The sequence below is a fragment of the Acanthochromis polyacanthus genome, chromosome 14 (genome assembly GCF_021347895.1).
Source record: "Acanthochromis polyacanthus isolate Apoly-LR-REF ecotype Palm Island chromosome 14, KAUST_Apoly_ChrSc, whole genome shotgun sequence".
Taxonomy (NCBI): Eukaryota; Metazoa; Chordata; class Actinopteri; family Pomacentridae; genus Acanthochromis; species Acanthochromis polyacanthus.
In genome coordinates, this window is record NC_067126.1 from 14,364,684 (window position 1) to 14,387,843 (window position 23,160).

Genomic DNA, 23,160 nt, shown 5'->3' on the forward strand with positions numbered 1-23,160 from the left:
GAAGTGACGACTTTCAGAGCTAACTACAGAATGAAACCCTCTAATGGGATGGTGGGGAATGACAAGATATCACGAAAATGGCATACAGCCAAACAGAGCACAGATAAATATTAATCATGTACAGAACCTACTACTGGGCAGCAAAGGATTACACAGTTAACAGGAACAAGAGGGCAAACCCACGGAAGGTACAACCTAGGCAGGAGAGCTACTACACAAAAGGTACAAGAAGATAATTCTAAAGTGGAACTTACGCAACGTATTCAATTCAATTCAATTTTATTTATATAGCGTCAATTACAGTCAAATCGTCTCAAGACGCTTTACAGAACCCATATGCCTGACCCCCAGAGCAAGCCCAAAGGCGACAGTGGCAAGGAAAAACACCCTTTTAACAGGGAAGAAACCTCGAGCAGAACCCGGCTCTATATAGGGGGAACCCATCTGCCTGCTGGCCGGGTGGGTTGAGAAGGACAGAAGAGGGCAAGGGGGAGGGATGGGAGAAGAGGGAGGGGTGGGAAAGCATGGAAAACACAACACACATTTGGATACATGCATGACAGGATATGTGACACAGACAAAGTATAAGCTAACATTGAAAACTGACTCATAATTTACTCTTATGATGTACGGCTCTGACATTAAACATACTCCATATATAGCTAGCAGTAAAATTCAAACAGTATGTAAGTTAGCATAACAGTATAGTGAAGGCAATGCAGAGTTGACTGGTGGAAAAAGGGAGTTGGAAGCAGAGGGCTGGAGGAAGGTCAGCAGCAGCATCCCACAGTGGACATGATGGAGACTGGACCAGCTGGTGGAACATCGACCGCAGATCTGAAGCATCCAGCTCTGGGACCAGGGACACTCGGAGAAATAGCACAGGGGGAAACAGAGTGAATGTACTGCAATAACGGTATACATATTAAATGTAAAGGTAGATAGAGAAGGGCTCAGTGCGTCAAGAAAAGTCCCCCAGCAGCCTAGGCCTATAGCAGCATGACTAGAGGCAGAACGAAGGGACGTCCAAGAGGGAGTCAGCTGTGCAAATGAAGACACAAGCCGAACCCCTGTGGGTCACCCAGTCAGCCCCAACTATAAGATTTGTCAAAAAGGAACGTTTTAAGCCTGGTCTTAAAAATAGAGAGGGTGTCTGCCTCCCGAACCCAAACTGGGAGCAGGTTCCACAGGAGAGGCGCCTGATAACTGAAGGCTCTGCCTCCCATTCTACTTTTAGAAATTCTAGGAACAACAAGTAAGCCTGCAGCTTGAGAGCGAAGAGTTCTACTAGGATAATAAGGTACTATCAGATCTTTAAGATATGATGGAGATTGGTTATTAAGAGCTTTATATGTCAGAAGAAGGATTTTAAATTCTATTCTGGATTTAACAGGAAGCCAGTGAAGAGAAGCAAGTATAGGGGAAATATGATCTCTTTTGCTAACTCCTGTCAGTACTCTCGCAGCAGCGTTTTGGATCAACTGTAGATGTTTGAGAGAGCTATTTGGACAACCCGATAATAAGGAATTGCAATAGTCAAGCCTGGAAGTAACAAAAGCATGAACTAATTTTTCTGCATCACTCTGAGACAGAATGTTCCTGATTTTTACAATATTACGCAGGTGAAAAAAGGAAGTCCTACAGACTTGCTTTATGTGCGACTTAAAGGACATGTCCTGGTCAAAAATAACTCCAAGATTCCTCACAGTAGTACTGGAGGCCAATGTGATGCCATCCAGAGTAACTATTTGCTTTGAAAGCGAGTTTCTAATATGTTTGGGGCCAAATACAATGACTTCAGTTTTGTCTGAATTTAGCAGTAGGAAGTTAAAAGTCATCCAGGTTTTAATGTCCTTAAGACAATCTTGCAGTCTAGCTAACTGATCAGTTTCATCTGGCTTCATAGATAAATACAATTGTGTGTCATCTGCATAACAATGGAAGTTAATACAATGCTTCCTAATAATATTGCCTAAAGGAAGCATGTATAATGTGAAAAGTATCGGTCCTAAGACAGAACCCTGAGGAACTCCATGATTAACTTTAGTATGCTCAGAAGAGTTATTGTTGACATGCACAAACTGGAACCTATCTGATAAGTAGGATTTAAACCAATCCAGTGCTGTCCCTTTAATGCCAATTGAATGTTCTAGACGCTGTAATAAAATTTTGTGGTCGATTGTGTCAAACGCTGCACTAAGATCTAACAAAACAAGTATAGAGACTAGTCCATTATCTGATGCTATGAGAAGGTCATTAGTAACTTTCACTAGAGCTGTTTCTGTGCTATGATGCACTCTGAAGCCTGACTGAAACATTTCAAACAAATTATTCCTTTGTAAGTGTTCACATAATTGATTTGCAACTGTTCTTTCCAGAATTTTAGAGAGAAATGGTAGGTTGGATATCGGTCTATAGTTAGCTAACACATCTGGATCTAAAGTGGGCTTTTTAAGCAAAGGTTTGATGACAGCAACCTTAAAAGCCTGTGGTACATAGCCTGTTACTAGAGAGAGATTAATCAGATCTAACATTGAAGAATTAATTAAAGGTAAAATCTCCTTGAAGAGTCTAGTTGGGATAGAATCTAAAAGACATGTTGATGGTTTGGATGTAGAAACTGTTGAAATTAGTTCAGAGAGACATATAGGAGTGAAGAATTCTAAAGATTCATCAAGTCTAACAGCCAATTCAAAAGCATCTGTGACATTTGTAGGAAGGGCCAGATTAATTTTATCTCTAATCAGAACTATTTTATGTGTAAAGAAGCTCATGAAGTCGTTACTGGTTAAAGCTAAAGGAATACAAGGTTCAACAGAGCTCTGACTCTTTGTCAGCCTGGCTACAGTGCTAAAGAGAAACCTAGGGTTGTTCTTGTTCTCATCTATTAAAGATGAATAATAAGTTGTCCTGGCATTACGAAGAGCTTTTTTATAGATTACTAGACTATTTTTCCAAGCCACATACACTACCTCTGAATTAGTGGAATACCACTTTCTTTCCAGCTTTCGGGATGCCTGCTTTAAAGTCCGCAGCTGGGAATTATACCAAGGAGCAAGTCTTCTCTGAGATATAACTTTCTTTTTTACAGGTGCAACACTATCAAGAGTTGTACGCAGTGAGGCTGAAGCGTTATTAACATAATAATCCACTTCTGTGGGGGTAAAATAATAATATTTGCCTTCTGATTTATCAGTAAATGTTGCTGAAGTAAACAGTGAGGGTATTATTTCCTTAAATTTAGATACTGAATTGTCAGACAAACGCCTACTGTAATGATATTTGTTCTCAGCTGCTAAACAATCCTTTACTTTAAATTGAAATGTTATCATAAAATGGTCAGAAAGAAGAGGGTTCTGGGGAAATACTGTTAACTCTTCAATTTCTATGCCATAAGTCAGGACAAGGTCAAGAGTGTGATTAAAACTATGAGTTGGTTTATTTACATGTTGAGAAAATCCAATTGAGTCTAATAATGAATTTAAAGCTGTTGTAAGGCTGTCGCTGTCTATGTCAACATGAATGTTAAAGTCACCCACAATTATAACTTTGTCTGAACTGAGCACTAATTCAGATAAAAAGTCTGAGAATTGAGATAAAAACTCAGAATAAGGAGCGGGAGGACGATATATAACAACAAATAAAACTGGTTTCTGAGCTTTCAAATTTGGATGAGAGAGACTAAGAATGAGATTTTCAAATGAGCTGCAATCAGGTTTAGGCCTCTGGTTCAATTTTAAACTAGAATGGTAGATTGCTGCTACTCCTCCTCCTCGGCCTGTGATTCGAGGAATATGACAGTTAATATGACTAGGGGGAGTTGATTCGTTTAGGCTAACAAATTCTTCCTGCTGCAACCAGGTTTCAGTCAAACAGAACAAATCAATCTGGTGATCAGTTATCAACTCATTTACTAGCAGAGATTTAGACGAGAGAGATCTAATATTTAACAGACCACATTTAATTTTCCTGTCTCTCTGCTCTGTTGAAATAGAGGTATTAATTTTTATTTAATTTTTGTGGTTACTATTTCTTTTGTATATTTTGATTTGTTTAATTTATTGAATTTTGGTGGTCGGGGGACAGACACAGTCTCAATAAAGTTAACTGAATTAACTGAATTACTGGAGGGTGACAGCTGTGAGGAAACTGCAGAGAGGTGTGTCAGACTACAACTCTGCATCCTGGTCTTAACTCTGAAGGAAACAGCGTTCAGAAGTGGGGACAGAGACAGCTTCAGGGCAGCTAAGCGTGAGTTTGACAAAGCAGTGAGAGCTGCTAAATGGCAGTATGCAGAGTCACTCCAACAGTTCTCTGCTCACGACTCCACTTCTGTCTGGAAAGGCTTGCAAAAAATAACTAATTATACAAGCCATTGTCCCCCCACTCCACCAACGACCTGTGCCAAGCAAACCAGTTGAACGAGTTCTACTGTCACTTTGAACGGCACCCCCACCTGCTATCCTTCCGTGGAATTGTCCGATTATACTCAATCCTTACCACCTGAGGCCCGGCAAAGATATGTGAGTAAGCTGCGATATCAGGGAAACAGTAAAACTTTGCCTGATCCCTACAATTTGAAGACTGGGTGGGTCGACGATCCTTCCATGTGGCCGGACATTTCCTTCACCGACATTTATTTTTACCTGATCGACTCCCCTGGGCAGTTCACCCACGACAGTTTGAGAGCTTACAAATCTCTGAAGGCATATGAATATGTGAAGAGTGGACACATGCTCCCCATTTTTTATTACGGCCTGGATTCTCTATACTGTTTTTTGAAGACCAAAGTGATTCCTTCCCAACGTCTATGTGACAAGCCCCACCAACCCTGGGTGTGTGTGAAGAAATCCGAAGGGACTGTTTACTGTGCGCACAAACGGAGCAGGGGGCGCTCTCAGCGTAACAACTGGGATGGAGAGAGAGAGACAAGACCGGACAGCTGCCTGAACCAGTGTCTTTGCCTGAACGACTGTGCATAAAAATACAACGGGAACGGTTATGTGACTTTCATTCGAGTATATTTATTATAATTATGTTTGTATCACTACATATAATGCTGCACATATGTGGCATTTATTTTAGTGTATGTTACACCAGACGTTGCAAGGCAGCACATTTGCATTTGTAGATTAGCCTGAGAAATAAGCTGAATTTATTAGAGATTCCCTTATTACAGTCCTCCATACCTAAACCATGTCTTTTTTCTTTTGCAGATGTACTGTCCATTCTGTGGATCTGTGCTTGGAGCTTCTGATGCCTTTTGCTGTGCATGTGGCAAAAACATAACTTTTTTAAAGCATGTCAAAGTGGAGACACCTGCTACTGATGCACAAGTTGATGTTGCACAACCCAGCACCAGTGCAGGTAAACAGATTCAGGATTTTGTAACATAAAATGATTATAAGTGGGCTTGAAATGTTCAGATCAATGTTTTTGTATACAAAATCACTTCTAAATATCACTATCCTGGTTCAGTAACTGGCATTTTAGGTGTACTAAAATGTCCTACGGAAAGTAATTTTTAGTTTGCAGATCGTTTCTTGGTTTGGAAATCATTTCATGTTCTGGAAATCGTTTCTTACTTTGCAGATTGTTTCTTTGTTTTGGAGATCGTTTCTTGTTTTGGAAATCATTACTTGATTTGCAGATCGTTTTTTGTTTTGGAGATCGTTTTCTCCTTTGCATTGTTTCTCTTTCAGCAGCGCGTTTTTTTTTCAGCGCGTTATTTTATTTGCACCACGATCCTCTTTTGTACCTCGTTTAGACCTGTGTTTGTGTTTTGCATCGTTTCTGTACTTGAAGCTGTTTTCCTGAACTGAGGCATTTTGGAAAGTTGCAGATCGTTGGCCCCTGTCGGCCACCGTACTATTCTGTGAATGTTACATTATTATCTGATTTAAATATTCACGATAATTTATAGTTTCCTGAATTATTAAAAATCATTTACTTCGCACCAACCATATTTCAGCTTCAACCAATTCCAATGTGCCAGTTGGACTTCAGCAGCGGCCAGAAGAAGACAAACCCCATCGAGACGACGTCTGCCACCGGAACAGCACCACTACCTGACCTAGACCGCCTGAAGGCTCTGTATACAGTCTGTCCTGATGCCGTCTTCTTTAAGACTTTACCGCCCCTGAATGAGGAGACAACGGATACTGCAGAGGAAGACGTAGAGACGAGCTCATTCCCACCTCCTCTTACCAGCCTTGTGATTGAGGACGACATTGATGAGGAGAACATTAAGGAACTATGTGACCGTCAGTGGCATTCTTTAGAGCCTAAATATGACTCGGAAGGAATAAAAAAATTTGGAATGTGTCACAAGGAATCAGGCAATCAGCCCCTTGTGGTATGAACACAGAAAAGGCAGAATAACTGGAACAAAGGCTCATGACATTTATGTCTTGAAGGACAAAACTGACCCAAAAAACAATGTAAAGAAAGTGATGGGCTACAAACACTACAATATTTCGAACAAAGCTGCAGTCGCATGGGGTGCGGACAACAAGACAAGAGCCCGAAAACAGTATATTGCACATCAGTCTTCTAAACACGCACGATTTAAGTGTTCAACTGTAGGACTGAAGATCAGTCTTCTAAACACGCACAATTTAAGTGTTCAACTGTAGGACTGAAGATCAGTGAGAAAAGGCCTTACCTTGCTGCCTCTAGTGATGCAGTTATGTCATGTGCATGTTGTGGCAGTGGGTGTGTAGAGATAAAGTGCCCCTACAAACATAGAGACAGCGACATCTACACAGCTTGCCAGGACAAAGACTTCTGCCTTGACAACGACCTGAAGCTGAAGAGAGAGCACAGGTATTTTACCCAGGTACAGATGGAGGTGTATGTGCACGGTGTAGCCTTCTGTGATTTTGTAATCTATACAAAGAGACACATGGCCATCATCCGCGTTGACAGAGATGAGACATTTATTGAAGAGCTCCTGGCAAAGTGTGAGTCATTTTTCTTCACACACATCCTACCAGAATTAGTGACTCAGAAAATAGAGAACGAGAAACCCACTGACAGTGAGGTGTGTGACAGTGTTGTGTCGACACAAGTGTGGTGCCTGTGTCAGCAGGAAGAATATGGACGCATGATCATGTGTGAGGGGCCCAACTGTTCCTACACTTGGTTCCACTATGAATGTGTCAACATCAGGAAAAAGCCAAGAGGATCCTGGTTCTGTCCCAGTTGTGTGATGGGCTGATGAAATTGTCTTCAGGTGAGTTCTTTAGTGTTGCTTCAGGCAATAAGTGGTTTATGGAGGTTTGAAATGCCACTGCAAATTGTCATAATGTTGTCAAATTGAGGCACAAGTTTCATTCTCATGGTAGTGCTTAGTACTCTGAAGTTCTTCACACATTCAATTGCACGCTCCACATGAACTCGAACACGAGACAGTCTCCTTGCAATTTCTACTTCTTTTGGGCTAAGTTGGGCCTTTCCTCTTGTAAATGCAGGTATCGCCAGCTGTGCTCCACGTGCCGCCAAGTCATCCGCGATCAGGAAGCCGCGATCCGCCAAGACCAGATCTCCATGCTCCAGTAACTGCAGGAATCCAGACCTTTGTGTGATCACCTTGTCAGAAACCCTCCCACCAAAGCATTTAGACACAAAGGAAATGGCTCCACATGGCGCGACTGCTACCAGGACCTTTAGAGTGTTGTGACTCTTATAGTTTGACCATGTCATTCCTCGGGCTGTAAAATTTCCAGGATGTTCGATAAAGACCTCGCAACAATCGATGATCACACGACATTTCTTATAAGTGTCTTTCTTTACTTTAGGCATGTCCCTGATAGTTTCCTCCTTGGATGACCAATGCACAAGAAAATCCAACTCACTTGCGATGACAGGAAGAGATTTCGCAATGATGTTATTCACGGTTTGTCGCGACACATTAAATTGGTAGGCCAAGTCCTGATCAACAAGATTGAGGCGAAATTTCATGAGAACCAGAAGCAGGATAGAGCCGGGGGAAAGGGTCATAGACACTGGTAACATCGCTCTGACGCACCCAAGTAACCATAGGAAACTTCCATAACTTGGCATCCCAGTGAAGAACTGGGTCTTGCTGTCCCTGTTCCCTTCTTCCAAGAACTTGTCTGTAAACTTGCATCCCTGTAGTTTCTGCCTGGCATCCCATAGCTCCTCCTGCAGCTTGCCCATCTCCATCAACTGCTGCTTCTCCTGCTGTAGCCTGCTGATTGTCCCCAGACAAGCAGCATGTACATCTGAAATGATGACAACTTTTTGTTAGCATGCTGTTATGTAAAACAGTGATTTAAAGCATGCATTTGTAAGTAATTTTGCCCTAATACTGACATGTTTCTTCATTCAATAATGTTATGTTTGTTTTGATCAAATCTTGTTTTTGAGAGTCAGAGATTATTATCGCGATACTATAGTATTGCCACTCTTGTATCTGGATTCAAAATCATATCACAACTTCAGTAAACATTGATTTGCCAGTTTTATGACTGAAATTTTCATCATTTCTTATTGTATCACAAGATGTCTGCCAATGCCAGCACTAATACTGACTGAATGGTATCACTTTAGGACCTAATTCTGAATGACATCCGTTTATTACACATGCAATTGAATGAAAAATTGGTTCCATAGTCAATAAAATTATCCACTAATACCTATAAAAAATAATGCATATTTGCACACATGTACTACTATATGATTTTATTGTTGCCTCTTTAGGGCAGTCAATACCTGCTAACAGAGAACATTAAAATATGCTCTGATGCTATGATTGAATATAGTTGCTTACACATACCTAGTAGGTGTATGGGCTGACATATATTTTGCTTCAATACCTGATGTGGGTACGTTCTCATCTTCATCATCGGCATCGTTATCCAAATCTTCGGCTTGTAGATTGTTGGTTGTACTGGTTGACAGCTCAAGTAGAATTGCGGCAGCATCACTTCTCTCTTTCCTGGATTGTGCAACTTCTATCTTCTCTTCTGCTCGCCTCTTTACTCTCTCATATCGCTTGCCCTTTTCTTTGGGGTCAGCATCGATGACTGTTTATAGCCCATGTTGATGAGTGGCACAAAGTCAGGATCACTGGGGTCATTACTAGCAGAACCTGGAAATGTGAAATGTGCAAATTAGGAAAGAAATGTATAGCAATGTATTAACAGGTTATTTACCTATGGATTATGCCTCATCAGAGGTAAGCGTTTGTCTTTTAATGATTACTTTTACTAATTATTTCAATATTTCAATAATGTAATAAACCAAATATACCAATACAAATAATCATAAGTAATTTCAATAGTCGTAAATATTCACTTTCTTTCAGTTATTTCTATATTTGCATCCCAATTATATGTGTATATATATCTTAGGAGTACAAATTGTAAACCAGATGCCCAGTAGTCTACCAATAATTCGTTTTCCTGTTTAATTAAATAATAACTAAAATATATATAAAATTATGAATTAAAAATAATATATCTTCTGTTAATCTTCAACAAGATGTCAAAGAAACGTCAAGAAGTTGCTGTATTTTGCTTCATTAGACTTTTGTATACTTTAATCGCCTAAAAAGCAATCGGTAACACATTACGACACTGAACCAAACCCAAATTGTAGAGATTGCTGCACGTGAAGGATGCAACACTAAATCAATATCTTTTGGTAAATAAGCACAAAGTTGGACATACTAAACATTCTAAGGTGTTGAATAGTTTACCTGAAGAAAAGTGGGAGCCACAAACACGATCTCTGCTGCTTACTGGAGTCCAATTCTTCCTGTTGATGGCCTGAAGCCAGTGCCATCTTCTGTCTCCTGAAGTCGGTATTCGATGAAATTTCAATCCTGATCCCTTCTGAAAACGCTTCGTACAACCAACAACTACACATGATATTACCATTGTGGTAAATATATGTGCAATTTCATTCATGAAAAGCGATAACTTTACGTATTTCTTTCAAACCCGATACCGTTCTCGTAGCAAGCCGGTATTTTCCTGCAAGTTCTTGCCAACCAGCAGCGGTCTTGTACCACGTGACCATAACAAATGACGACACGCTGGCGTCTCCCATACAGGAGAGAGACATTAACAGGCTATTCAAGAGGCAGAACCCCCGCAAAGCAGCAGGACCTGACTCTGTCTCCCCCTCCACCTTGAAACATTGTGCTGATCAACTGTCTCCAGTCTTCACTGACATCTTTAATGAATCACTGGATGTCTCCAGTGATTCACTTTGAGAAGGTGGAAGCCCAGGCTGGAAAAAGGAGCATAAAACGAGAATTAACTGAAGTACTAGGCACAAGAAGCTGAAATGAACAGAGAACACACTAACAATTGCTTGTTCACAGTCCGGCACTGAGTGATGACTGAGATCTGCTTCTATGACCAGGAGAGTGGATAGTTGAAGCACTCCCACCTGCTTGCTCCAATCAGCTGATTACAGATATTGCACACCTGCCGCCTCCTGTTCCAGCTGCACCTGCCAATTAACTCATTGGCTGCCAGCTGTTTTCAGAGCAAAGAGCCCCCTACTGCCAGAGTTTTTAAGAATTTTGACAGATTTTTCAAGATCTACAGAATATCAAGTTTTAAGACTACATAAACATTGAAACTATCGAAAGAAAGTGTAGATTCTCTTCTTTCATCAGGAATAAAAAGTTTGTTTCTAGCATTTTCGGTTCTAAAGTTATCGGCAGCAGAACATAGGGTAGTTTCAGCAAAAACACCTGTTTTTGACCAAAAAACAGAGATAACGAGCTTTTTGTGCAGAGAGGCACATCAATCACTTTGATGCCAATATTTTTTGGTTTAGTGACATCCCACACAACTGAACAGTTGTTTACTTATATGAAACAACAAAAACAACTCGGAAAAAGCATTTTGAGGTCAACTTTTTAACCTTTTGTTAGCTAAATCATTTATTTACAAACAAACAACACAAGTCAACATTTTGGTTCTGAACAATATATCTTACAAAATATAAACAATCTATTTTTAGGTGTGTGTGTGTGTGTCTGTGTGTGTGTCTGTGTGTGTCTGTGTGTGTATGTGTGCTCGCTCTAAACTCATCTGACTCGGCTTCGTCAGATGAGCTCAAGAGAGCGGTGGTGGCGAAACTGAAACCGAAAACTAGCGCGGCTTTGATCGCCAGCGGCTGTTGGCAACGGCACTTTTTGCTGTCGCCCCACCATGGTCACTGTCTTTGTCATTCTTTTGGCCCAATGCAACACTCTCACGTTCCAAAATTCCAGGATTTTCACCGACAAGCTCCGACAGACTATCCTGTAGCCCCCCCAGTCAAAAAACATGATTGACGTCTATAGACGTCATTGGCAGCGAACGTTTGGATTTTAATTGACGTCTATAGACGAGTTAAACACACCGAGGGAGCGAGAGAGCATTGCTACTATCTGGGAGCTGCGACTGCGGCTGTGACACAAACATTCTAAATACAATTTACAACAGTGATTAATCAATTTTCCATGGGACTGTTTCACACAAACAAACAAGATTCACAGCGAGGGATTATGTAAGTTATTAATAAATCAGTACCCTTTAAACAAATACATTTCAGGATCCATCCATCCAGCCATACTCTTCTGCTTATCCAGGGCCAGGTCACGGAGGCGTCAGGTGAAGCAGGTCATTCCAGACATCCCTCCCCAGCGACACTTTCCGGCTCTTCTTGGGGGATCCCAAGGCGTTCCCAGGCCCGACGAGATATATAATCCCTCTAGCGTGTTTTAGGTCTGCCCTGGGGTCGAGAGTGTTACGACTGTGGCCGCATTTTGCAATATCGTGTTTTTTACTTTGAAACTGTTTTGTTGTCTGGGAGTGGGTGCTCTGTCTTTTGTGTAGATCTTTGTGTGCAGAAGGCATGAAGGTGGACACAGGGCTGATTGACTGCTCACCATTTTCAATTCTGGCGGCCGGTAGTGATGATGAGAGCCACTTTTACAGCAGCACCCTTTTGTGTGATTGTTTCCCAGCCTTCAAACTCTCGAACTTAAACCTGTACTCGTATGATAGATTAGACTAGCTTTGGTTTTTGTTAGATTTAGTTAGGTTTTCTCTTTCTGGTGATTGTGGTTTTGATCGGATAGGTTTTTTTTTTTTTTTTGAGCGCTTAAATACCTCCTTAGTTTGTATCCAGTTTTTGTTTGAATGACAAGCTCATACAGTGGCCTACTTTATTTGTAAACTATTGTAAATAAGCATTTTTGGTATTTTTCTTAGAACTTGTTCATCATTTTTGGGGACTGGGAAATTCGTTTTTTTTTTTTATCTAACATTATGTTATGCATCTTCCCCCTATACAGGGGCAAAACAAAAGGAAGTCTTCCCGGAGGCATCCGAATCAGATGGCCAAACTACCTTAACTGGCTCCGCAAATGAGCAGTGGCTCTACTCCGAGCTCCCTCTGGATGTCTGAGCTTCTCACCCTATCTCAAAGGCTGAGCCCAGTCACCCTATGGAGGAAGCTAATTTCAGCCGCTTGTATCCGCGATCATGTTCTTTCGGTCACTAACCAGAGCACATGACCATAGATAAGGGTTAGGACGTAGATGGACTGTAAATTGAGAGCTTCGCCTTACGGTTCAGCTCCCTTTTTGCCACAACAGTCCAATACAATGCCCGCATTACTGCTGACGCTGCACCAATCTGCCTGTCCATCTCCCGCTCCATTTTCCCATCACTCGTGAACAAGATCCCGAGACACTTGAATTCTTTGCTTGGGGAAGCAACTTCCCCCAACCCAGAGGGAGCACTCCATCGGTTTCCGGCAGAGAACCATGGCCTCGGACTTGGAGGTGCCGATCCGCATCCCCGCCACTTCACACTCAACTGCAAACCACTCCAGTGCTTACTGAAGGTCATGATGTGAGGAAGTCAACAGAACCACATCATCTACAAAAAGCAGAGATGCGATCCTAAAGCCCCCAAACCTCCTCACCCGGCTGCACCTTCAGATCCTGTCCATGAACACTACAAACATGATCGGAGACAAGGGACAGTCCTGGCGAAGTCCAACACCCACTTGGAAATGTGTTTGATTTTGTGCCGAGTATGCGGACACAACTGCCACTTTGGTTGTACAGGCACCAGTGACCTTCAGACCACAGCTCCTAACATCCACTTCTGCAATGGATTCTTTGAACATGGACCACTTAGACTACATGTCCCCAGCCTCCACCGGGACGCAGGAGAAGCTCTTCCGGAGGTGGGAGTTGAAAATCCCACAGACAGAGTCGTCCGCCAGACGTTCCCAGTTCACCCTCACTACATGTTTGGGTTTGGCAGGTCTGCCCAGCAGCCTTCCTGCCACTAGATCCAACACACCACCAGGTGGTGATCAGTTGACAGCTCTGCTCCTCTCTTCACCTGAGTGTCAAAGACATACGGCCACAGGTCTGATGACACGACTAGGAAGTCCCGTTCAGTCATCGCTCCCCTGTTGATTAACGGTCAAACTGTGGAATCAGTTCAGCAGTATAGATATTTTGGGATGATAATTGATGACAGGTTGTCCTTCGAGCATCAGGTTGATGCTGTGTGCAAGAAACCCAACCAGCGCTTGTATTTCTTTCGGAAGCTCAGGAATATAAAGGTTGAAACTAAGTTTATGTATATGTTTTGTTCATGTTTTATCAAATCTGTGCTGACATTTGCTTTTATCTGTTGGTTTGGCTCAGTCAACCTTAAAAACCGAAACAGACTCCAAGGTATTGTCAAAATGTGCAGCAAAATTGTTGGCACTCCACTGACTGACATTTCTGTCCTATGTAAGACTACATCCTTAAAAAAGGCTAAATTCATCCTGTTTGACCCTAGTCACCTTCTTGCTACTGAATTCAGGGTGCTTCCATCTAGATGTAGGTTTCAAGTGCCTAGATGTAGGACAGACAGATTCAAAAAACTCATGGGTCCCATTGGCCTTCTTAATAAAGAACGGTTTTTAACGCCTTTATAAGGCACTCTGCTTTGTGGTCATTTTAACTTTCCTTAGGTTTTATTTTGATCTTGTATCTTAATGCTTGTATCTTATGGCTTCTGTTGCTGCTTTCGGAATAAAAGGATCTGCTAATCATTCCAGACAAGAATATAGCCAAGTATAGCCACGCCCCCTAGCTCCGCCAACTTTAACGATTTATTTAAAATTCAGTATTGATTTATTTTAAGATCGGTCACCTGATCTCTCATTTTGACCATGAAAACTAACGGGAAAAAAAATCCTGAGCTGTAGAAAATCAGTCTATCAAATTTTATTTTTTCCAGTGATGAATTGGGGTCTATGGAGCAAAAGCTTTTTGGAGCCAACCCTAGCAGACGGCGTGATGTTGCAAGTTTTTGACACTTCCGGGTGGGCTTCATTTTTGGAGCCAGATGTTACGTCCATCTTTATATACAGTCTATGGTCACACCGCACACCGCCTGCTAAAAACAACATTAGCATCACTATGCTAAACTGCTAAAAAAAAAAAAAAGACGACAAAGTCATTACATTTATAAATGTACGTCCCTGTCAGTAGCGGCAAGTACACACACACATGCACACACACACATGCACACACACACACGGAGGGAAGAAGTAAGCCCATGCAGCTCAGCACATTACCTGTGACCACAGGAGGGTTAGCCAGGTAATAGTACACACAAAAACGCTGTTTGAGAGGACACCTACCACATACAGCCAGGACACTCATACTTACAAACTTGAGGTGCACCAGCAGGGGCACACCAGTCGCTCTGTGGCACAAAGCAAATGCCCTAAGCAAACAATTAGAGAAACCATACCAGTGAGACACAGCAAGAGCAGACACACCTGTCGCACAGAAGTGATCAGTGTTGGCAACTTAGCGACTTTCTCGCTAAATTTAGCGACTTTTCAAAGCTCCTAGCAACTTTTTTGGTCAAAAGCGACTAGCGACAAATCGAGCGACTTTTTCTGCTGTTTTGGAGACTCTGATAGGAAAACTCGGCTCATTCTGCAGTTACTGTTTTCAACAAGCAGCAGGTGCTGCTGTGAGCTTCTCCCCCTCCCAGAGCACAGGCTGTCAGTCCAGTAACCAGCAGTTTCAGTGAGGGGAGGGGGAGACCCACATCACTCCGCGGCCAGACGACAGATGAATTGCGCATGCACAAAGTCACTACAGATCCCATCCAGACTTACGGAGCCATATAAACGAAAATGTTTCTTCACTGTCATGCTAAAATAAACCACAGCATTTAGCCTCTAGTACAAAAACATATTTTGGGTGTTTTATATTCACTTTTTGGTCTCTTTCACAACGTTATTCCTCTCTCCTACAACGTTGATTACAATTACATGCAAACTGGGAAATATGCAGATTAGGCGATGATGTCATTTAGCAGCTTCTAGCAACTTTTAGGACAGCCAACAGCGACTTTCCTTACTGAGGAGTTGGCAACAGTGGAAGTGATGTAGCTGGGAGCAGAGGAAGAAACAGGGTAAGGGCCACAGCTTAAATACCCAGCCCCACTCAATGATTGGCCACCACGCACAGCATTAACAAATGTAATATACATGTTGTTACAGGTAGCATTAGCAATGAGCAGTTAGCAATTGATACTTGCATCCTAGATGAAGTCTGCTTGTATAGTCTCTGTCTGTGGTGAGCTTGGCTAAAAAAAAGTGATGTATTTTAGCAATTAGAGATTAGCATTAGCTTGGAGCACTAGCAAGTTTGCTGAGCTGGCTTGTATAGTTTCTTTATCAGTGGTAAGTTTGCTTTGGATTTGGTAGTAGTCTTGCAGATAGCATTAGCATTTAGAGGGGTTTGGAGAGTGTGTAAGTATAGGTTCTTTGTCACTCTTTAGCAGCTGGCACTAGGTATTCAGCATCTTGCACTAATTAAATGGTAGCATCGACACTGGTCATTACCTGGAGCATCTCCTAAGCAGGCCTGGGTCAGGTGAATATGGCAGTGCTGTTTGGACTATGCAGGAGCAGTGTGAACTGGCACTAGAGGGGTCGAATCTGTGACACCAGAGTTCACTACCGAGCCTCCTGGAGATGTTGTGGGACTAAATAGACAAAACACCATTGAAGGGAGGTTTCCACCTGATAACCCCCCAGAGAGAGTGTTAGGAATCATCCCTCACTGGTGTATATAATGATGGGTCAGGGATCCATAGGCCCTTCAATGAATGCACATCCTTTTTGTTTGGAGCACAAGTGTCTTGTGTTTAAACTAACTCCGACTTGAGTCACTATAATGCAAAAGAAGAAATCTAAAAATTCCTTAGCTGTATTTAAGAAAAATCAGTTCTTCAGGGAAATTCAGTTGAAATAAATGTTCTATGCAATGATCTGTCCTATTCACCTGTTGTTAGCTGTTTATCCAAGCATTTACTGGCTCTTCCAGAACTGATATATTCTTTAAAACCATGTGTGTGTTTTTGCAGACTGAGCAAAGATACAATTTCTGCTGAGTATGAGGATAATAACGCGGGCCTTTCATTTTAATAGTTTCATATTCATTTTTTTTATTTGGTGCATACATAAAGCAGTGATTTTAATAAGCAGTAAGAAAGCAGCAGATGTGCTCACAGCCAGTAGTTGGATATTATTGGAGATCATCCTTTTAAAATGAATAACACACATCTCTCCTACTGTAGTATCTGCAATGTTTCCTACAGTGGCAATATGTTAAAACTGAAGTGGACCAACACATCAACTGGTTGTATGGATGATGATTCAAAACATCTTGTGAGGCAACTCTAAAGTTATTGCAAGGTCACACAAAGGTTTTTGTGAGATCACAAAACATTGCAGGGCAGCGCAAAAACTCTCCCATATGAACTCATTTGGTTCATATGGGTGTTTGGTGGATTTTTCTCCCTTTTTTATGTACAGTGTACAGTGTAGTGAAATTGAGAAAACGTGCCAATGCAAAAATGGCAGTATTTCATTAAAAAAACATCAAAGAGGAACAAAGCAAGCAGTGAAAGGCCAGAACCATGGCTATATAAACAATGAATGAGGAATTTAAACTATATTAGGAGATTTCTCAAACAAGTTATGTAAAGGAAGAATATGTATGCTTTTATGGAAGTGAAGGATCACAACATACCATTCTAAAACAATTGACAAAATGCACTGATAGTCACAAGCCGAGGGACTGCTCCAGTGATCAACACAAAGATAAGGTGACACTGTAATAAAAACCTTCTCAGGTAAAGAGACAAACCACTCCTGGGCTCACTGTTGTCTCTTCTTCTATCTCTCTCTCGCCTGCCTAATGACTAATTATCCTCAGGAAACCTCATCAGGATTGAGGTGGAGGAGAGGACAGGCAATGGAGCATTCAGACATAGAGAAGAGGCAGACGGTGAGTGTCTGTCTCCTCCCTGGGCGTGGATGAGGCACTGCTGCCTGGCTGCTCAGGGAACACTAGCCAGTCACAGAGAACACACTCACAAGGCATACTTCAGGAGCCATGGATAGTAAGATTATAGTATCCCCCCTTTCCCCACCATTTTCCGTGATGGCCTGGTTGTCTTGCATCATTTGTCTGATGTATCGTACACATCTGTTGCTGCTGAATGTGATTCACTTGCTATTTGATTCACTGATGCAAGGCTCACAATTATTTCCCTATAGAAGCAGTACACAAATAGTAAAGAATAATATAACTCAAGGTTGCATTACATATTTACTTCCTCTTTAACCATTACTTTTTGATAACACTGCTTTCTGATACTTTGAATAATACTTTAAACTGCTCTATAAGATATCCAGTGCAGTTTACTAATTTTTTCAATCAAGCTGTCAGTCTAGGATTAGGGTTTCTGAAACTATGTGTCTTTAATCTAAAAGTATATAGGTTTGCTAGTGATCCCAAGATATGTCATAAGTTAAGTTTTTTTTAATTACAGTACGCTTCATGAAGGTATGGAAGGCATTGTCCTAATTTGTAGTTTTACTTCACAAGAACAGAGCTGTATGGCAGGGTTTGTTGTTACAGTATCTCACACAATGACACGTTTGTTTAACCTATTGCCACAGTTACATATTGTGCAGTACCTGGGTTAAAGGGTTAATGCAAAGCAACATTTTCTATACTGTTGTTACAAAAATGTAACAATGCAAAATGACCTTCATGTATGGAATGAATGGAATTCCCCTTCACCAAACCAGAACTAATTTCTCAATATACAGTTTGACTGAATAGTGGTCTCCATGTAACTTCAAAAATGAGTGGAGTTGTCCCTAAATTTTTTCTCATCTTCCACATTTCTAATATATGCATGTCTTTCAAAATAACTGCCAAAATGAGCAGAAATAAGAAAATGTGTTATTTGTTATGGTATCACTTTGGCTTCTTTTGATGTCAGAAAATTCCTTCTGATGTTACTTCCAATATGGTACAACAACTGCAAAGGTGTTACATAGCATACTGTAAACATATTGACTGCATCAGCAGACTACACAAATATAAAAGTAAATAACAACATGAACAATAGTTCCTGTTCCTCTACACTTGCCATCATAGTCTTTGCAACCTTCAGCTCCGGTTGTATGTTGACACAATTTTCAGATTTTCATCCTCGTTTCCTTTTTTGATTCATTGTAATTGTTTTTCTGTGGTTGGGCAAAACCCTTGCAACAAAACATCATTCTCACATTCCAACAGTTTCTTAAAGAAGAAACCCACAAGATACACATACAACACCTTGTGATGCTGTGAAAAGTAAAATTCTTAGGAGATAGATGTAACAAACAAACACAGAACTGCCTAATTAAAATCTGCTCACTCTGCTTGGTAAAATACTGAGGAGAAAATAATGCACTGAGAACACAAATTCAGCTGGTAAGAGAAGAACTCTGTCCTACTGGGGCTTCCAGGGAAGGAGTGGTGATTCTTCATCCCTTATCTGAACAGTATCTGTGTAGGTCACTGAGGCAGGGTAATGTCTTCCTGGTACCTTGCTAATGACGGGCCTTTCACTCCTCCTCCTTAAAGGTCATGACTAATTCACTCCATCAGCCACCTTGACACTGTACTGGCAGAAAGAGAGGTCATAAAACAGCGGAATATGAATCTCAAAAACTTTATGAGGATGAACTGGGGTATGCATGATGGTTTTAAATGACTTTTTACAAAGCAGCAGCCAAAAAAAATTACACGCCTAATTAAAGAAGAAGATTCCAATGCTTTTCTCAAAAGGTCAGGACTAACAGCTTTCTTCAGGCCTGTTTGGTGCCAGGCAGGTGAATTCTGAGGTGCAATGCTTAATATAATGGCAGGCCAGCATGTTGGCAAATATCTCCCTGCTTTAGTTTTCAAAGCAATGCAAAATTTTTACTAGTTGAAAGGCTTACATTTTTTAATGGCAGGGAGCTTTGTCCACTAAATTCTCAATAATAGAGATGTTTGCTTTAGCCATTTCTCAACAAGGCCAGAATAAGTACTTGTTTCTGATTGGTTTATGTGTATTGGTTTCAATCATACAGTACATTCAGTGGCGGAAAAAAGTTTTCGGACACCCTTAAAACTTTACACAATCTCAAATATTACCATGAAATATTTGTGCAAAAACTTTTTTGTGTTTCAAAAGATGTGGCTGCATTAGACAGAGACAAAGTAATAAAAATTATAATACTTAATTCTTGATAGTTTTAATATGTCAGTTTGTCAGCATTGTCAGTATCACAGTCAATAAATAACAGAGAACGTGTTCAAAACTGAACAAAAAAATATCACATCATCAAATTAATATTTAGTAGTTATTTAGTATTAGCAGGCAGTAGAGCTCTAATTCTGGCTGGCATGTACCCTACAAAACTTTCACACTGTTGAGGGGTAATCTTGTCCCAGTTTGTCTTGAATTACTGCTTTTTTAATTCTTGTGAATTGTTTTGTTTACGCTTTGAAACAGACTGTTTGACAATCCACCACAGATTTTGAATGGGGCTCATGTCCGGGGATTGAGCTGGTACAGGACCAGTTTTTCAAAGCACTTCATGGCTATGGGTATAAGTGCCACTCCACGAATGGTGTTCTTCTTAATGGAGGGGGACAATGGGAAGGACTTCAGGCAAGGAGGGGCTTAGGGACAGGTTAAAGATGGTGGTAAAGACCCGAGCCAGCTGATCTGCACAGTCCCTCAGCACCTGTCCTGAGATGCTATCAGGACCCGTGGTCTTCCTTGGGTTCACGGCCCTCAGCACCCACCTCACCTACTGTTTCTCCCGTGTCAGGACGTGCCTGCTGTGGGCTGGTGGGTGTAGGACTTGATAGTAATATTTAAAGATTACACTAACTATTTATTAACCCAAAGACTACGTCCCTGTGAAGCAAAAAAAAAAAAGAGGAAAAGTAGTAAGGCTGTAATTGTGTCTGGATTATTCATACTGCCAGTGCAATGGCCAGTATTTTATCAAGGTAGCAGGTTACCATTTTTTGTTTTGAGAGCTTTAGAAGTCTGTGTTTACACTTAATAATAGTAATAATAATAAGAATAATATCTTTCATTTATAATGCACTTTACATGTAAAATCTCAGAGTGCTACAAAAACATTGAAACAAACATATGAGAAACACATTAAAACTTAAATAAGAATGTCTCAAGCCCTTTCTTGAAAGAATCCAGGGACTGTGGGGCCCTCAAGGGTGATGGTAATGCATTCCACAGTTTAGGAGCAGCTGTCTTGAATGCTCTGTCACCCATTGTTCTCAGGTTGGATTTAGGAGTGGACAGAAGGTTGGTGTTGGTGGACCGGACTTGTCTGGAGATGGAGCGGAAGTTTAAGAGTTCTGAAAGATAGTCCGGGGCATGTCCATGGATGCACTGATAGGCAAGCAGACAGACTTTGTATTGGATGCATTTTGAGATTGGAAGTCAGTGAAGGTCATGGAGAACAGGTGTAATGTGGGAGTGTTTGGGCATCCTCATCAGGATCCTGGCGGCGGTGTTTTGCACATGTTGAAGTTTTTGGAGGCTTTTTGCCGAGATCCCGACGAGGAGGGCGTTGCAATAGTCCAGCCTGGAGGAGACAAAGGCATGAACCAGCTTCTCAGCATCAGAAGGGGAGAGAGTAGGATGAAGTTTTGAAATGTTTTTTAAATGAAAAAATTATATTTTACAGAGATTTTGTATATACACTTAATCAGTTCCAGCATCTGCCTTTTCTTTGTTGCGCCAATTTTGATGTTGTAACTTCAAGATCCATCTATCCATCCATCATCTATACACCACTTTATCCTCATTGGGGTCGTGGAGGGACTGGAGCCTGTCCCAGCTGACTTGGGGCGAAGGCAGGGGACACCCTGGACAGATTGCCAGTCTGTCACAGAGCTACATCTACAGACTAACAATCGCACTCACATTCACACCTACAGGCAACTTAGAATAGTCAATTAACCTCAGCATATTTTTGGACTGTGGGAGGAAGCCAGAGTACCTGGAGAGAACCCACACATGTACAGGGAGAATATGCAAACTCCATGCAGAAAGATTCCGGGAAAGCCAGGATGCGAATCGGGAACTTCTCGCTGCATGGTAACAGCGCTAACCACAAATCACTGTGCAGCGAACCGTGAGCACTGCAGCTGGGCCTTCACCTCAGCCCTCACTGCCGAGAAAAGAAATCATCGCGGGAAAAAAAAGCAACAGTACGATGAATTGAAAGCATTTAACAACTGCAGTCCTTTAATTAACGATGACAAGGATGTAAACAAATAGACTGTAACATCATTAACATTCTCCGCAACAAGAAACATTCTCAACAGTAACTTCCTAAAACTGGAAACCATTTAGGCAACATTAAATAGACATACTCTTTAGCAAAAATCTGTAAATATAAAATGAATGTGACACTACTGACACCGACACCAAGGCTCATTTCATCACCATGGACAGCACTGTTAATCACGGCGCACAACAAGTCATACAGACATTGACAAATACATTCATGAGCATCATCAAACTAATAGCTTGTGCATTTGAAATTGTATAGTTTGAAACTATACAATTTCAAATGCACAGTATGGCAAAAGTTACACATGGCTGGTAATACAAAGAGTTTTTTTAGTTGCATTGAAGTGCAAAACCTCTCCATGCGCAACTACGCATGGCGCAATGAATACTGATGTCAGATAAACGTCACTATTTTCATAAGTTCCACAACACCTCCTTAATTCTCGGAAACAGACAGAAAAGGGGGGCATGGGGGGGAATAAAAACCCTCTAAAAAAACAAAAATCCAACTGCACACTTCTGAGAAGTTTTTTTAAGTTTACATATTGGATTAAAGGCAATTTGCGCTGGAAATTTTACAGACAACCTCCGCAATAAATATAAAGGTCGTTCTGAATTTTGCAGGAGGTGCCGATGAAAACAGTGGCCGAATCCAGATGACAGCGCAGAGGGCTGTCATACTCCCCCAGAAACTCCAGTAACTCCAAGTAGTTCCCCTTGTTTTCAGAATCTTTTCTTTCATCAGAAATGTGACAACATTGATGAGACGTTTCAGGATCTCTCTGTTCTGCCTGACCTTGTTGTTGTGGGCCGTAGTATGATTACGGCGCTGCTCGTCTAGCTGAAGATCAACTCTCGTGTCCCCAAAAGTTTTCAAACAGACCGTCGCTTGCAGGTGTGCCGCAGAATCTTGATGTCGGTGGGCTGACTTTGTCAGATTTGTAAGGCTCACAAATCTGCCGCTGACCCAAGTGGATGACCTGTCAGTTGTAAAAAGTAAACAGCTCCAGCAGTACAGCCTGTTTGTTTTCTTACAGCCCGTCATCCATGGATATTGCTGATAATTTTCGGTCTTGAAATGTCATTCCACTTTCTTAACATTTTCTTTTAATTCCAGTTCTGGAGTTGGTCTTCAGTTTTTTATTATGATAATTTTTTCTGTGAAAGGCCGCCTTGAAAAAGGCGATGCTATCAAGCTAGCCACAACATCACTCTCGTATTCCGCCATTTCTTTGTCTTTCAACAATGCTCTTGCCACTCTGCCCGCTCTTCGGACTTCACGAAGGCCTACGATCTTTTGTTTTTGTCCCGCCCACTTAAAATCAAACCGTGATTAGTCAATTTTCCCATCAATCTCCAAACCAAAACACATAGCTTGGCTTTCCCCGGGATTCGTGAAGTCCTAACCAATTAATGAGCCAGCTAACTG

At 41.4% G+C, this 23,160-nt stretch overlaps 2 long non-coding RNA genes across 2 annotated transcripts in view; one reads left to right on the forward strand and one right to left on the reverse strand.

Moving 5' to 3' along the window:
• Nucleotides 1–262: 262 nt before the first annotated feature.
• The window catches only part of LOC127537164 (uncharacterized), a 57,063-nt gene continuing 34,165 nt past the window's right edge, over nucleotides 263–23,160 (reverse strand). Inside the window, exon 2 of the long non-coding RNA XR_007946661.1 lies at nucleotides 263–407. This is a non-coding gene — a long non-coding RNA (uncharacterized LOC127537164). The remainder of the gene's footprint in view (nucleotides 408–23,160) is intronic.
• Nucleotides 5,159–8,487, forward strand: LOC127537161 (uncharacterized). The gene is made up of 3 exons (XR_007946658.1): nucleotides 5,159–5,367; nucleotides 5,972–7,234; nucleotides 7,473–8,487. It is a non-coding gene; the product is annotated as an uncharacterized LOC127537161 (long non-coding RNA).